At 36.9% G+C, this 14,563-nt stretch overlaps 1 non-coding gene across 1 annotated transcript; it reads left to right on the top strand.

Annotated features, from left to right (window-relative positions):
• The first annotated feature begins 987 nt into the window (after positions 1 to 987).
• On the top strand, positions 988 to 1,095 carry LOC148575299 (small nucleolar RNA R71). Its single transcript, XR_015906156.1, has one exon. It is a non-coding gene; the product is annotated as a small nucleolar RNA R71 (small nucleolar RNA).
• The last annotated feature ends 13,468 nt before the right edge of the window (positions 1,096 to 14,563 follow it).

Below are 14,563 nucleotides of genomic sequence, written 5' to 3'. Positions count from 1 at the left end.
AAACTTGGCAGTTTGCTCTTCAGTAACATCCTCATTCTCTTCAGAAGAGGAATACTCATCAGAGCTCATGAAGGGCATAAGGAGGTTCAATGGAATCTCTATGGTCACTAGATGAGCCTCAGAGTCCTTTGGTTCCCCAGAGGGAAGCTCCTTATTGATCACTGGACGTCCCTGGAGGTATTCCTCCTTGGGATTCACGTCCTCTCCTTTCCTCACAGGTTCGGCCATGGCGCTTATGTCAATGGCCTTGCACTCTCCTTTTGGATTCTCTTCTGTATTGCTTGGGAGAGTACTAGGAGGGATTTCAGTGATCCTTTTACTCAGCTGGCCCACTTGTGCTTCCAGATTTCTAATGGAAGATCTTGTTTCATTCATGAAACTTACAGTGGCCTTAGATAGATCAGACACTAGATTTGCTAAATTAGAAGCATTTTGTTCAGAGTTCTCTGTCTGTTGCTGAGTTGATGATGAAAAAGGCTTGCTATTGCTAAACCTGTTTCTTCCACCATTATTAAAGCCTTGTTGGGGCTTTTGATCCTTCCATGAGAAATTTGGATGATTTCTCCATGTTGAGTTATAGGTGTTTCCATAAGGTTCACCTAAGTAATTTACCTCTGCTATTGCAGGGTTCTCAGGATCATAAGCTTCTTCTTCAGAAGATGCCTCTTGAGTACTGTTGGATGCAGCTTGCATTCCATTCAGACTCTGAGAAATCATATTGACTTGCTGAGTCAATATTCTATTCTGAGCCAATATGGCATTCAGAGTATCAACCTCAAGAACTCCCTTCTTCATAGGCATCCCATTACTCACAGGATTCCTTTCAGAAGTGTACATGAACTGGTTATTAGCAACCATGTCAATGAGTTCTTGAGCTTCTGCAGGCGTTTTCTTTAGGTGAATGGATCCACCTGCAGAAGTGTCCAGTGACATCTTTGATAGCTCAGATAAACCATCATAGAATATATCCAGGATGGTCCATTCTGAAAGCATGTCAGAAGGACACTTTTTGGTCAACTATTTGTATCTTTCCCAAGCTTCATAGAGAGATTCACCTTCTTTCTGTCTGAAGGTTTGAACATCAGCTCTAAGCTTGCTCAGCTTTTGAGGAGGAAAGTACTTGGCTAAGAAAGCCGTGACCAGCTTATCCCAAGAGTTCAGGCTGTCTTTGGGTTGAGAGTCCAACCATAATCTAGCTCTGTCTCTTACAGCAAAAGGGAAAAGCATGAGCCTGTAGACTTCAGGATCTACTCCATTAGTCTTAACAGTATCACATATCTGCAAGAATTCAGTTAAGAACTGAAAGGGATCTTCAGATGGAAGTCCATGAAACTTGCAGTTCTGCTGCATCAGAGAAACTAATTGAGGTTTCAGCTCAAAGTTGTTTGCTCCAATGGCAGGAATGGAGATGCTTCTTCCATGTAAATTGGAATTAGGTGCAGTGAAGTCACCAAGCATCTTCCTTACATTATTATTATTTTCGGCTGCCATCTTCTCTTCCTGTTCGAAAATTTCTGAAAGGTTATCTCTGGATTGTTGTATTTTAGCTTCTCTTAATTTTCTCTTCAGAGTCCTTTCAGGTTCTGGATCTGCTTCCACAAGAATGTTCTTATCCTTGCTCCTGCTCATATGACAAAGAAGAAGGCACAAAAAAATAATAATAATAATAGAGATCCTTTATACCACAGTATAGGGATCCTTTTGTGAGTGGAAGAAAAGAGGGGGAAACAAAGAATGTGATGTAAAGGAAGAAACACAACTGTACGGATGGAAGAGATGTGAGATGAGATGTTAGGATATGAATGAATAAATAGAATGAGATGGGGGAGGGATAATTTTCGAAAATTATTTTGAAAAAGAGTTAGTGATTTTTGAAAAATGGTTTTTGAAAAAATGTTAGTAATTTTCGAAAATTTTTGAAATCAAAAATAAAAAATAAAAATAATTAGTTAATTAAAAAGAAATTTTGAAAGAGAGGGAAGATATTTTCGAAAATTAGAGAGAGAGAGTTAGTTAGGTAGTTTTGAAAAAGTTAAGAAACAAACAAAAAGTTAGTTAGTTAGTTGAAACAAATTTTGAAAAGATAAGAAGTTAGGAGGTTAGAAAAGATATTTTTGAAAAAGATAAGATAAGAAGATATTTTTGAAAAGATATGATAGGACTTAGTTTTTGAAAAAGATTTAATTTTTAAAATCTCAATTAATGACTTGATTCATAAGAAATCACAAGATATGATTCTAGAACTTAAAGTTTGAATCTTTCTTATCAAGCAAGTAACAAACTTTAAATTTTTGAATCAAAACATTAATTGATTATGTTATTTTCGAAAATTTGATATAAAAATAAGAAAAAGATTTTTGAAAAATATTTTTGGAATTTTCGAAAATAACTAAGAATTTTGAAAAAGATTTGATTTTTGAAAAAGATTTTGAAAAAGATAAGATTTTCAAATTGAAAATTTGATTTGACTCATAAGAAACAACTTGATTTTAAAATTTTTTGAAAAAGTCAACTCAAATTTTCGAATTTGATGAGAGAAAAAGGGAAAGATATTTTTTTGATTTTTTGAATTTTTATGATGCAAGAGAAAAACACTAAAATGATGCAATGCATGAAATTTTTAGATCAAAACATGTGATGCATGCAAAAATGCTATGAATGTCAAGATGAACACCAAGAACACTTTGAATGTCAAGATGAACATCATAGACACAATTTTGAAAAATTTTTAATGCAAAGAAAACATGCAAGACACCAAACTTAGAATTCTTTAATGTTTAGACACTAAGAATTCAAGAATGCATATGATAAACATGAAAAGACACAAAACAAAAAATCATCAAGATCAAACAAGAAGACTTACCAAGAACAACTTGAAGATCATGAAGAACACTATGAATGCATGAATTTTCGAAAAATGCAAGATGCACATGCAATTGACACCAAACTTATTATATGACTCAAGACTCAAACAAGAAACAGAAAAATATTTTTGATTTTTATGATTTTCTAATTTTTTTTAGATTTTTTTCGAAAATTATATGAAAAAGAAAAATAAGGATTCCAAAATTTTTAATATGAATTCCAGGAATCTTGCATTCTTAGTCTAAAGCTTCAGTCCAGGAATTAGACATGGCTCACTAGCCAGCCAGGCTTTACATGCTTCATGAAACACTAGAATTCATTCTTAAAAATTTTGAATAAATTTTTGAAAACATTTTTATTATTATTTTTTTTTTTCGAAAACAGATGAGAAAATTTTGAAAATATTTTTGAAAAATTTTTGAAAATAAAATAAAAAGAAAATTACCTAATCTGAGCAACAAGATGAACCGTCAGTTGTCCAAACTCGAACAATCCCCGGCAACGGCGCCAAAAACTTGGTGCACGAAATTGTGATCTCCAGGCTCGAACAAATCCTGGTAATGGCTCCAGAGCTTGGTGCTCTGATCTCAATACATAATTGTCACAACTTCGATACAACTAACCAGCAAGTGCACTGGGTCGTCCAAGTAATACCTTACGTGAGTAAGGGTCGAATCCCACGGAGATTGTTGGTATGAAGCAAGCTATGGTCACCTTGTAAATCTCAGTCAGGCAGATATAAAGTGATAATGGTGTTTTCGAATATTATATAATAAAATAAAGATAGAGATACTTATGTAATTCATTGGTAGGAATTTCAGATAAGCGAATGGAGTTGCTTTTTGTTCCTCTGAACCTCTGCTTTCCTGCTATCTTCATCCAATCTGTCTTACTCCTTTCCATGGCTGGCTGTATGCAAGGGCATCACCGTTGTCAGTGGCTACATCCCCTCCTCTCAGTGAATAATATGCTCACGCACCCTGTCACGGCACGGCTATTCATCTGTCGGTTCCCGATCATGCTGGAATATGATTCACCCTCCTTTTGCGTCTGTCACTAACGCCCAGCAATCACGAGTTTGAAGCTCGTCACAGTCATTCAATCATTGAATCCTACTCGGAATACCACAGACAAGGTTTAGACTTTCCGGATTCTCTTGAATGCCGCCATCATTCTAGCTTACGCCACGAAGATTCTGGTTAGGAGATCTAAGAGATACTCATTCTAGCTTAATTCATGTAGAACAGAAGTGTTTGTCAGGCACGCGTTCATAAGGGAGAAGGATGATGAGCGTCACACATAATCATCACCTTCATCACGTTCTTGGGTGCGAATGGATATCTTAGAAGCGAAATAAGAAGAATTGAATAGAAAACAGTAGTACTTTGCATTAATCTTTGAGGAACAGCAGAGCTCCACACCTTAATCTATGGAGTGTAGAAACTCTACCGTATGAAAATACATAAGTGAAGGTCCAGGCATGGCCGAGATGGCCAGCCCCCTAAACGAGATCAATAGTCTCCTAAGATGAACAATGGATTAAAACTGAGACTAAAGATGGTCAAAAAGACTAGTAAAGGGTCCTATTTATAATAAACTAGTCACTAGGGTTTACATGAGTAAGTAATTGATGCATAAATCCACTTCCGGGGCCCACTTGGTGTGTGTTTGGGCTGAGCTTAAGTGTTCCACGTGCAGAGGCCATTTGTGGAGTTGAACGCCAGTTTCTGTGCCAGTTTGGGCGTTCAACTCTGGTTTTGGATCCTTTTCTGGCGCTGGACGCCAGATTTGGGCAGAAGGCTGGCGTTGAACGCCAGTTTACGTCGTCAATTCTTAGCCAAAGTATGGACTATTATATATTGCTGGAAAGCCCTGGATGTCTACTTTCCAACGCAATTGAAAGCGCGCCATTTCGAGTTCTGTAGCTCCAGAAAATCCACTTTGAGTGCAGAGAGGTCAGAATCCAACAGCATCAGCAGTCCTTTTTCAACCTCTGAATCTGATTTCTGCTCAAGTCCCTCAATTTCAGCCAGAAAATACCTGAAATCACAGAAAAACACACAAACTCATAGTAAAGTCCAGAAATGTGAATTTAACATAAAAACTAAGGAAAACATCCCTAAAAGTAACTAGATCCTACTAAAAACATACTAAAAACAATGCCAAAAAGCGTATAAATTATCTGCTCATCAGAACTCAATAAGACAAAGTTAAGTATAAGAAATAGCAAAAGAGATCAAAAAACCTATTAAAGCGTAAGTACTGTCCTAAAGTCCTTAGAGATAAGGAACCTAAAAGGACAGACAGCTAGGAAAAAGGTTTCCAAAACTAAAAAGATCAAAAAGGGGGTTTTTCAAAAAACTACAAACAGAAAAGCATGCACACGCAAAAGGTAACTAAAACCCTTATCCAAAAAGGGTATTTCTTTAAAACCTAAAACCCTTATCCAAAAAAGTGTATTTATAAATATTTTTGTTTACGGCCTTAAAAGGCCAGAGAAAATTGTTCAGTCACCACCACCACCAACAAACAAATATAAAAGAGTTTAAAAAAGGGGGACCCACAGGCCGGGCCCCATATAGCCAATAAAGTTATTTTTTTAGAGGAGTAGACGGATCACCACCAGAACCAGGAAGAGTAGTCGGAGCAGCGTCAGGACCAAGGAGAGAGACATCCATAGGAGACGGAGAGGAAGTCGGAGGAACCTTTGAAGAGCTCGGAGCATCCTTTGAGCGAGGAGGGGACTCAATAATCCTCTGCTCCCGAGTCTTCAAGTTTGACTCAGAAACAACTTGGGGGGCAGGAGGAGACACTATAGCACCATCAATGACGACCTTGTCAGGATCTAAAGGAGAGAGATCCAAGCCAGGAGCAATGACTCCGACTTGCTCCTTAAAAATCCTCCAGGCCTTTTCAGATCCCTCGGCAATAGAGTCCTCCAACTCGGTGTAGGAAGTCCGAGCATTCAGCAGATCTTTTTTCACAACCACAAGGTCCTCAAAAAGGCTTGAATATCTCTCATGCGCCTTCATCCTTAAACCGACCTCCATGTTGCACTGGGCCTGCAACTTGCTCTCCCTCTCCTGGAGATCCTTCCTCTCCTCCTCTAGTTTGGCGACCTCCTCCTTTAACTTCTTCTCATGTTCTTGATATAAAAGAAGTCTCTCCTCCAACTCTTTAGCCCTCGAGGAAGAACCAAGAGAGCTAAGAGGAGTCTTCTCGAAAATATCAAGAAATTTGGTGCACACCGCCGCCGCCCTAATACTTTCCTGAGCCAGAATAGTGAGGTGGTTCCAGATAGAAACATCATCCAAGCCTATACGGGGATGAGGATAGATGTACTTCCGGATAAATTCAGGGGCATCCACCTTGGCTTCACCCTCGAAAGAAGAACTAGGCTCTAAAGCCTTGCGCTTCTTCCTTTCAGGCTCAGGGGAGGATCGGGGGGGGAGGGGACGGCTGAGAAGGAGCAGAAGAAGAGATAACAATAGGTTTAGAAGGAGTCCCCAAATTTCGAGGAGGAGGAGGAGAGATAATTGTCCTGGTACCACCAGTCCTGGCCCGGGACCTTGCCCTAGCCTCCTGGACCCTCTGGTAAGACTCATTCGAATTCCTCCTCGTCATCTCTGTAAAAACAAGTAGTAGCCAAGAGGTTAGACAAGTCGGAAAAAGATAGTCAGACAAGTCGGAAATCCAATAAAACAAATAAAAGCTACCTAATTGTGTCTGAACAAAGGTCGGAGACCCTTGGAGAAATTTTTTAGTATCCAGATATGGGGCCCTCCCCCATACTTCTCGGAGGAACCCCACAATGGCTGCCTCCACCTCATCCAGGTCGTCCAGACCATATTTCTCACAGGGGGAGGCCTCCAACCAATACAGAGGAAAGCGAGGGGAAGAATTCTCATCCAGGAAAAAGGGGTGGTGACCCTCTACAGCTTGCACTTTGAAAAATAATTCTTGAAGTCATGAAAAGATTCATCAAAAAGGGTGAAGACCCTCCGACCTTGTATAGCCCGGAAGGACACCCATTGTTGTTTATTATTTTTCCCACTGAAGGGCTTAGTCATATGGAAGAGAAAAAAGAAAATCCTCAAGGAAGTCGGAAAGTCTAAAGCATGACTGACAAATTGATAAATTTTCAGAAAACCCCAGGAATTGGGATGAAGCTGGGTAGGTGCAACACGGCAGTGACGTAAAACATCCATCTCAAAGTCAGAAAAAGGAAGGAAAACGCCCAAGCAGGTAAGCATGCTCTCATACATAAAAAAGAAATGAGGGGCTGCCTCCGAAGCCCTCCCAAAGCAGACCCGGTTTTCTGGACCCGGGACAAGTAGTTCATACTTCGGCTCATCCTCATCGGAGGTGCAGAGCCGGTGACGAGTGCGGAGGTCAGTAATGAATTCAGTATCAACCAGAGGTTCCTCCCCAAAACCGTAACATCAACCCACTAAACAAGACTTTCAACAGAAGACATTTTCTTTCTTTTAAAAAGGGTTTTGGTAAAACCTACAAAGGAAAAAGAAAAGAAAATAAAAAACATGGTCTCTAAGGGGGAAGTACGGAATCAAACAGAAACCTACGAATCAACCTATCCATCCGAAAAATAAAAGCATGCAAACCGAAAGCATGTTGCAAAAGAAGAAGAAGAAAAATCTAACCTTTATCTGAAAAAGGTTGGAGGAAATGAAAGCCTTCAAACGCAAGAGTGCAGCACGAACAGGTGAACAGGTAATTTGAAAAATCACAGAAACGAAACAATGAAGGAGAGGGAAAGTATTTATAAACATGTTAAGGGCATAATGGTAAAAACGGAGCAGTCATTAATGGGTGCACCGTTACCAAGGTAATCAATACCTACGCGAACTTCTAACAGACGCGACGTTTGATTAGACGTAACTGTGAAAAATCAAAAGTCACGAAAGTCATGTCGGTTCCAAACAAACACGTCGGTTCCCTCCCAAGTCGGCTACGTCCCCGAGTAGAATACTCGAACCCAAAATCTTAAAAGAAATTGGGCTCGAGTAGGGGCACTGTTCATACCCTGGCCCAACGATAAGGTCCAGGTACAAATAAAAGGCCCAATCTGAAGGGTTGAGCCTCACCCAGCACCGACCTTCCTCTTAGGAAGTCGGTTCTTACCACGACTTACCCTAAAGAAGTCGGGGACGAGGATTAGCTGGCAGATAAACATTTATTCAAATGAGTAACTGCCCCTAAAATCTCTTTACCCACTTCCAGGTACCATATCTCAACTTCCCCTAGATAAAAGGGACGGTTATCTACCTAAAAAGGTGGCACTACTCCAACGATGGTTATTGGCTCACCACTATAAATACACTGACACCTCTCAGGTATCTCTAAGCCCCAATACTCTCTAGACCTGCTCACACCTTTGCTGACTTAGGCATCGGAGTGTCTTTGCAGGTACCACCCCATTCGTTCATACTCACAAGTCGGACGGAGGCCCCCAAGGCGCAGACCCGCACGAAGGCTTCCTTCCTCAGACAATTGGGCCAACCCAGCGAGTCCAGCCCAACAATCTCCGGTTACCCATCGTAACAGTGATAGTAGTTAGTTTTATTATAGAAAAAAACTTTATAAAATTTCACAAATTACAAATAAAAGCTCCAGGATACTAATTGTCATTACTATGTAACAATTTTTTAAATAGAATAATCGTATTGTCCCGAAATAATTTTGTTAAGAAACAAAATGTCCAATTTTTTCCTTGGAGACCGAATTAATCCAAGTGTTTACTCTTTTACTTTTTTAGTCTCTATCTTTTAAGTATTTTTTGTAGAAAAAATTTAGAAAAATATTAGGTAATTAATATTTTCTGTTATATTCATCTTAAAAATATAAGAAATAAAATTTTAATTAATTAATTTTTTAAATTTGCAAATTCTCATTTGAGAGATTTTAAAATTTAAAATTTAAGTTAAATAAAATAATTTGAAAAATGTTAATTGATATTGGTTAAAAAAATTAACCTCCTTCGTTATTCATCATTTGTCTTATATTTAAGTGAATACTAGTCAATTTTCTAATTATTTCTACTAAAATTATGAACTCTCTATTATTTTCCAAGATTTTAAAGGGCTAATAAATTGTGGCCAATAATTAATTGATAAGCTAAACTTTTAATAATTAATTGTTTAGTTGCTTTACTCCTTGTAGTTCAGCTTCCTTTGTAACTATCTTAGGAAATACATATTGACACATTTTGTGAGACATAACTTAGTTTAAAAAGGTGATAGATATAAAAATAGTTTTTTTTTTTAGGTAAAATTTGCTAATTTTTTTTATCTATTATAAAAATATTAAAGACAATAACAATAGATAATGAGATACGACTTTTTAAGTTTTATTTCTATCTCAATATATATCTTTTTTGGTTTAAAATAATTAATAAAACAATTTTATAATCTAATGACATATGGCACAACCATATAACATGTGTTTTATGTAATAAAAGTCCATGTTATACAGTCACGTGACACTCGATGCGTACTTGAAGACTGAGGCATCATAAACTATTTTATTCGTAATAATAAATAATTGTGAAGAAGTGAAATTTTAGAAATCAAAATACTAAATTTAAAATATCGATATTATAAATCAATTTTGTTCCGTGATGTATAAGGAAGAGATGGCATTGTCAAGAATAAAGAAAAATGAATGAGTAGGGGCAAAAGGGGTCATGTGGGATGTTGGGGGAGAGGATGATTCCTAGGAATCTACTTAGAATCGCCCATGGAAATTTATTTGGGGAAGAAAAAACAAAAACAAGAAAGAAAAAAGTGTTCTTTGATGGGTAATAAAATAGTAATCTATGGAACTTTGGTTATATTGTGAAAGGAACCAAATAATGAGGAATATGTGGATTTTAAGTAACAAGGTACATTTGAGAAAATGCTACATATTCATGGGCCATAGCCAAAGAACTAGAAGATTAATATTTAGAATTTAAACTTTAATATAAAATAATAATTTAACAAATTAACTAAAAAAAGGTGACTCTCTAATTAAACTCGTTTATTATTTGGACACAAATAACAAAAGATCAAATGGCTTTGATTAGGAGTGTCCACGGATTGGATTGGATTGGATTGGATATGGACGAAAATTCGATCCGATCCGCACAATTTTCATCGGATCGGATCGGATATGATATCCGCGCTTTTTAGTGTCCGATCCGATCCGATCCGCAAATGTGCGGATCGGATTGGATATCGGATATATCCGCATAATTAAATATTCTCTTTTTAATCATATTTCTATGTAAAAAAATTCAATAAAAATATTTCTTTTATACTTTTAAATTTATTTATTCCTAAAATATTTTTAATCAAACTCTTTCTAAATAACAAAAATAAAATAATACAATATATGAATAATAATTACTAACTAAAACATACAAATAAGTAAATATAATACCAAATATATATTTATTTATTTTTAATTATTATTGTGCGAATCTGCGGATCCGCAGATCGGATACGCGGATGTAGAGCAGATATCCGCGATCCGATCCGATCAATTTGCGGATCGGATCGTATCCGCAATTTTCAGATCGGATGCGGATATTTACCGCAGATCTGCGGATACGATCCGATCCATAGACACCCCTAGCTTTAACCATAAACAATGCAACATCTATAACATTGATAAGTTATTTTGTGAGAACGTTACAATACCTATCAAAATTTTAAGTATTTGTAAAATATTATGTGAATATAGAAAAACAATCAGAATTAATGTTTTTCAGTTAATATTTTTTAATTTATTTTTTTCATAATAATAATAATAACAATAACAATTTTCATATTTAATCCTTATGTATTCTCAGTTTTAATTAATTTTCTAAATTCTATATATAAAATTTGAAACTCTAAATTATAATGCAACCATCTTAAGAAAAACAAAGAATTTCTCCAAAAGGAAGAGTAGTCAAAAACAAATTGAGGGAACCAATGCTCATTGTCGCCTTTAAGTTTAAAAACTTGGAAGAAATAGAAAAGGGAGTTGAATTAAGAACACGACAATGGGGTTTTTCGCAAAATAAAGATTTAAGTGGTACCAAAGGTAGCCTATTCCCAGGAATATGTCGAGGGATATATTTCAGTATATTCGATTGGTTCAGTAAAATGATGCCTACACGACTTTTCTATTTTGCTTTCCATAATTCTTTACCATTATAATTGAGAGTGACCATTTACATAATTAGTTTCATTTTTTAAATTAATTTAGTTTATATAATTTTCAATTGACTTTTATCAAGTAGTCTTGTTTACCATTTTATGTCAAATCATCATCATTTGAGTTTACATAGCATACACCGGATAATATCAATAATATGACTTTTACTAGTTAATTAATTAATATGTAGCACAGTAGCAGAGAGACGTATTGTTATGGTTCAGGGAAGCATGTAACCCTATTTCGAAACGAAAATGTTTAGTAACAAAAAAAATTAATAAAAAATAATTTTAATTTATTTTATTTAATTAACATTTATTTTTTGACTGTCTTTTTTTAGATTTTGAGACTCAAATTGTCAAGAGCTTCTCACAATTCAGTTTGATCTTATATTTTTTGTTTGTTTGAGAGTGTGATTGGACAATAATTTGCTTACCTAATATAAGTTATACACAAGGTGTATTTTATAACTTTGGTGAATAAATATGTGGCCGATCTTGGCATAAGATATAAAAATTCATAACACTTTTTTTTAAAGATAGGCCTATATTCTGCATGCTAGTGTTCGCAACGAAGTCATCAAGAATAAGCTCCTCAAGGATCAACGCACAACTCATGTCTTCAATCTCAATGAATGGCACTTGTTGTAATTTTTTTAAAGATACTATTTTGATTTTGGTTATATGTGTCATCCTTGTCAATTGTAATATAAATGCTTTTGTGATGCTAAAATAGAAGTTAAATTTCGTTTGCGGGTGTTGTACGTCTCCTTTTCAATTTGATCTTATTGAAGTAAAAATCTAGAACTTTAACAAATTATTTTTTTTTTTAAACAAAAAGTTCAACACAATAAGGTGGATCGTCAACGGAAAAATATTAAACAGACAAAAGTCATCAACACTCAAAAGATCAAATATTATTCTACTTTTTGTAACTCTTAATCGACTTATTGACTATCCTGCAATACCTGATTCTTAATTCCTGAAGATTCTGTCATTCCTTTTCAACTAAGTGCTCCAAATGATAACAATGAAACCAAACTCACCAACATTCTATCAATCCGACTACACAATTGACCTCTGAACCACATAAACTTACAATCATTTATCTCTATATCCACCAGTTCTATAATGCTAACACACTTGCGCCTTTTCTTTCTTCCAACTGCACAATCTCATTGAAGACACCCATGTAGCAAAGAAGAACTTGACATATTTCCGATAAAAAAACTCAACTATTCCCATACATCAAGCTTTTCTTCCCTTGTATGCACACTATACACCAAGCAAACCGCACAAATGAAAATTATTGTTTGTTAATTCTCCTTCTATACACAACAATCTCTCTTCTTTTTAACAATTACTCAACCTAAACATCATAACATCCCACATTATTAATAAACCTCCAGAAACACACCTTTCGATCCCACAAATTCTAAACCCACCGCATCATTACTCCAAAATTGCACTACATCAAACTTTGTAATCACCTCATTCTTTGTCCCTATCAATCCTAACATATTCACATTATTTTTACCCTTAAATTTTTACCATTTTCCACTTTCCAACACTCCTTAGACCCCTCATATTTCACGAACTAAAATCATTTAAAAACTTTATTACACACCTTATTTCGATTTTTAGGACGGCTCCTTCTTACTTTCTCTTTCTGTTTTGCTTGCCTTCTTTTTTGTGCCAATACTTTATTTTGAGTTTGGAGAATAGCCATAATGTTATCATCCTCGTCATATAAAACATCTTCTGATTCGACAGCCAGATCCCAAGAAGCCCTATTTTCAGCCATATCTTTATTCCAACTTCCTCCGTGCTCATCTTGATTAATTTCACAGTCTGCATCCTGCTCTGAGTCCCCCGAATCTTCCATGTTCCTTATAGCCCCTTCATCATCCAACCCAATTTTCTGTATCACTGTATTCTCATCCTCTAAATCTGAATCCTACACTGCATCACCCCTCATCAGACATATGCCAATATGCTGCTTATCGCTCCCGTCCAAACTAGCGTGGGTCTCATTAACTACACTTGGTGGAATATTTTCCTCTACTATGTTGTTCGAACAATTCTCCGCACCTCCAACAATCTCCTTTCCGGCTTGATTTTACTCGTCGGGTGCATCAGGGACTTCACACTCCTCCCTGCCCTCCATGCCATCAAGCTCAGCACGGACATTATCACCTCCGCCACCAGCAGCTGACTTCTGTGCTGCTCCCAGATCTGCCTCGTCAGCGCTGTTCATCGTGGCATCAACCCCTTTGCGAACTCCATGACGAGCCACGCCCCTCTCTTCATTGTCGCCCGCAGCAGCCAGCAAGGAGGCCCTTTTAAAACGCACAATGACGTACTCTTCTTCGCACCATACAGCCACTTCGCTGCTACACCCCACTAACATATTAGGCCTTATATGCTTCAACCTAGCCCCAACTGAACCTTTGTTCAACATCAAATCAACCCCTTCTTTCTGTTTATCCCCATATTCCCAAGTCTCCGTTCTTTCAGAGATTGCTTCGTTATTAATTGTTTGAGATCTCATTGATTCCGCACTCACCATAATTGCTGGATACGCCAAAGGATTATCTGTTTGCCTTTTCAAAAAACTCTCGTGCCACTCATCCAAATCCTCAGCGACAATTACCTTTCTATCCTTGTCATACTCTGCCTCCCGTAGCCCCTGTGGCATCATTACCACCGCATCTCATTCTATCTCCAACGGTTTCCTCTGAGCTTCTAGTTCTTCACTTCCATGGTGTTCCAAAACAACTCTCTCTTTCTCGTTCACCTCAATATCCTTTCCTTTAATTTTTTTTATGTTTTTTATCAGGAGACTCCCTGACATCTTCATCGTGCATAGAGGTTTTTTTTCGGACATCAATCCTCCTCCTATACTTAGCCTCACCCACAAAGATCTCTTTGCTCTTTAATCACATTCCATTCATCTCCTAGATGGCTTTTAATGCCACTCCTTTTGTAGTATACCTGATGAAAGCAAACAGATGGATCCGGCCATACTTCTCTTTACGTGCCAAATAGATGTCATTTATCCTTCCTATCCACTTGAACATATGGAACAATTCATTCTTCGAAACATTGCAGGGTAAATTATCCATAAAAATTGTGAATGATTCACTTTCCAAACGAAAATACGCTTCCCAGTTCCAAACCCGTAGATCTTTCTCAACATGGGACTGTCTAACTTTATCCCGCCTTGTATTAGACATAGATTATGTTATGAGAACAATGAGAGTGGTTTAGGATTCAGAGGAAGTAACATTCAATTTTTGAGAGTAGAAGAGAGTCTCGGGGAGTGACACAAAAAATTCAAATAAAAAAAAATAGGAGAGATTACAAAAGTAGAAGAAGGCCCCTCAAATGTACGACAGAAAGGAGAACCTGATCGAAGAAGAGCGCTCCGTCGACGGCAGCGACAACGGCATTGTGTACGGCGAGTATTAGTAGCTTTAACAAATTATTATTATTAT

This window comes from Arachis ipaensis, chromosome B2 (genome assembly GCF_059453495.1).
Source record: "Arachis ipaensis isolate K30076 ecotype BB chromosome B2, ASM5945349v1, whole genome shotgun sequence".
Classification (NCBI taxonomy): Eukaryota; Viridiplantae; Streptophyta; class Magnoliopsida; order Fabales; family Fabaceae; genus Arachis; species Arachis ipaensis.
The sequence above is the reverse complement of the archived record's forward strand: the minus strand, read 5'-3'. Positions and strand labels throughout refer to the sequence as shown.